Raw genomic sequence first — 3,245 nt, 5'->3', positions numbered from 1 at the left:
TGGCAGTTGACTCGTGCCCTACCCTCTTGTCAGCGTCTATTATAAATTATAGATGGCTATATCTTAACCTTTGACCCGGAAGATGCCGTTCAAGATGCAAAAACTAAACAGGCTAAAGTGAAAAACAAGCGAGTCGATTATCATGTGTCCCAATTTTATCCACAAAAATAATAAGTTGCCACACTATTGTTCAAACAGTTCAATAGTTGGCACTTTGTCAAAACGTTTATGGTTTTGAAACTGAAACAGACTAAAAAGAACAAGTACAGGTAAAGCTTTTAATTTTACTCCACATTGTGGAACGTCAATAAAGTGGGTCCGAGTACAATACATCTTACCAGAGTGGTGTAAAAACAATATTTCAAGTATTCGATGAGTATAGCAATCGATATATATATAATAGCCAAATGTCTGTCACGCTCTGTATCTCGTGAACAGTTAATCGCAGGAATATATATATATGCTTATTTTCAAGAGTACACTACAGGAAAATTATTAACTTTTTTGCAGTTCCTTATGAATATCAACATTGATCTGTCAGTCTTCGTATCTACTGAACGGTCAATCCTAGAAAAAACTTATTAAACAAACATGTTTCTTCTTGTGAGAGAAATTCACACACACTCACAAAAAAAAATAAACAGGACTTTCCTCCCGACTGATTGAAAGAAATATTTCGCAGGTGGGAATGTGAACGAAATAGACGCATAAAGAGAGAGATACGTGTTTGGGTATATATTTGTTTTGCTCGGTTTATAAATATTTATATATATATATATTCATGTCGGTATTATATTCATGCATGATTTTATTGTACTTTGTCGAATACATGGATTAGAATTGAATATCTCCCCTTTGACACTTCTTAGCAAACCTGAGTGCTCCATTGTACTGGATGCACCCATTGCATCGAAACTCAAACAATTTTGCCAAAATTGCGTTGCAGTCAGTCTTTTTTTCTTAAAAACTACCCCAAGTTGATTTCAGGTTAGTTTTTAAACCCACATCCCACTAAAGACTTTCTCTCAATTTCTTTTTGTTCTTGGCTTTTACATATTTGCACGTGTGGAGACTGTAAGGCCTCCTATATTGGCAAAACAATACCGTATAGAGCGATCTCGAATATAAGGCGACCTCCATTTTTAGTAACCATGGGAAAGAAAAAAATCGAGTGTCATAACATTCATTTTTAGGTCCACAAAATCAATACTATAGCTGAACAGCCTGCAGGTGGATTAGTTGTAAGAATTAGCGATGATCTTGAGCGAACATCTGGTGCACATGCGTAAACGGACGCTATCTGGACATTCATGAGTTTGATAGGCTAGAGTAAGGGAAAAGGCCTGTGGTCGGCCACGATTATAAGGCGAATATGAGTTTTTACAGCCTAATTATTAATTAAAAAATAACCGCCTTATAATCGGACTAATATGGTATATATATATATATCACTACTTTCTTTTGAAGAGGTTCACACTTAATTGTTAAACACAAAAAGTGCTTGTTTCTTGTTTGTTTGTTTTACAGAAATCCACATTGGGCTATCTGCTGTGTCCACTATGGGGAATCGAACCCCATATCTTAGCGTTGTGACTCTGTAAAATAACCGCTCACCCACCGGGGTGTAAAGCTACACAATCTGCAATTTGTCCACCACGGGAAATCAAACCCTGCATTTTAGCGTTGTTAATTCCGTAAACTAACCGCTGAACCGATAGGAGACAAGTTTTTGAAACGACTGTTTGTGTGATAATATAAACGCATTTATTTAAGTACAACGTTTCGTCTCTAACAGTAATACATTTATTTAAATACAACGTTTCATCTCCTCTAACAGTGAGACATGATAACGCACAACATCCAATATACAAATTACATATACAGCCAATCAAGTAATCTTACCAATGTACAGGTATATTCAAATTACATATACATCCAATCAAGTAATCTTACCAATGTACAGGTATATTCAAATTACATATACATCCAATCAAGTAATCTTACCAATGTACAGGTATATTCAAATTACATATACATCCAATCAAGTAATGTTACCAATGTACAGGTATATTCAAATTACATGTACATCCAAGCAAGTAATCTTACCAATGTACAGGTATATTCAAATTACATATACATCCAATCAAGTAATCTTACCAATGTACAGGTATATTCAAATTACATATACATCCAATCAGTTAATCTTACCAATGTACAGGTATATTCAAATTACATGTACATCCAATCAAGTAATCTCATGTAATTTGAATATACCTGTACATTGGTAACATTACTTGATTGGATGTACATGTAATTTGAATATACCTGTACATTGGTATACATCCAATCAAGTAATCTTACACGACAGTTTTCTTTTCGTTTTGTATGTATCATGTTATGGTATGCTCATGAAAGTGTTTACGTAATTCGTTACTAAAGCAGTCATACGCAGATGGGATTGGTTTCATTGATAAATGTTCTATGAGTATCTTTGTCGCTCCATATAACTGTGTTGTTATTGTATCTGTATGTTCCAAAAGTAAACAAAGATTAACGTAGACAAAAACCGTAAAAATTGGCAGAGATTTGCCAAAGGTAATGCGCTTGATCGCCGAACCATAAAAGTCAACGATAGGTCGGCGCCGATTAACAAGTATATGTGTGTGTGGTCTTAATGTGTAATACGTAGTTAATTAAAATATATAATATTATATTACATTGTAAACCATTAAATAGAGTAGACGTTTTTTGAGGAGGGACAAAGAATGATCCTGAAAATATTAAAAATACATAATTACAGCACCGAGACTGTGTATCACAGAAAAGGTGGAAAACGAAATTCAAAACGGAAAATAATACTTAAAAAATACTTCTCAACAAACAAAAAAACACACTTAAGAAGAAAATATTTGTATGGTTCTAGGCCATTTTTTTTTCGGTGTTATTAGTGAAAAGCTAACTAGCTTATGGTACAAATTAAGAACAAAATACATATTAAACACGACAACTAAAATCGTAACTAAACCACGAAATTATGTAATAACGAAAAATATGGTGATGACACTGTGTATAAAATAGAATATATATATATATTGCCAAATAACAGGTTTAAACTTGAAAGAGGACTCGGACATTGGGCCTCGCATCCTGCAGCCCCTTATGCCAACCAGTAGGCCACGCCCGGCCTGTTTAAAATTATAAACCGAGGTGGGTGTCGAAACCAACAACATATTTCGCCCTTCGTT

At 34.3% G+C, this 3,245-nt stretch overlaps 1 long non-coding RNA gene across 1 annotated transcript in view; it reads left to right on the top strand.

The window, feature by feature from the left end:
• Positions 1-513, top strand: part of LOC106472391 — a 32,094-nt gene extending 31,581 nt beyond the window's left edge. Inside the window, exon 5 of the long non-coding RNA XR_002613454.1 lies at positions 488-513. This is a non-coding gene — a long non-coding RNA (uncharacterized LOC106472391). The remainder of the gene's footprint in view (positions 1-487) is intronic.
• The last annotated feature ends 2,732 nt before the right edge of the window (positions 514-3,245 follow it).

Source organism: Limulus polyphemus, unplaced genomic scaffold (genome assembly GCF_000517525.1).
Source record: "Limulus polyphemus unplaced genomic scaffold, Limulus_polyphemus-2.1.2 Scaffold5293, whole genome shotgun sequence".
In the NCBI taxonomy this organism is placed as follows: domain Eukaryota; kingdom Metazoa; phylum Arthropoda; class Merostomata; order Xiphosura; family Limulidae; genus Limulus; species Limulus polyphemus.
Note: the sequence above shows the minus strand (reverse complement) of the source record. Positions and strands in the feature narration are given on the sequence as shown.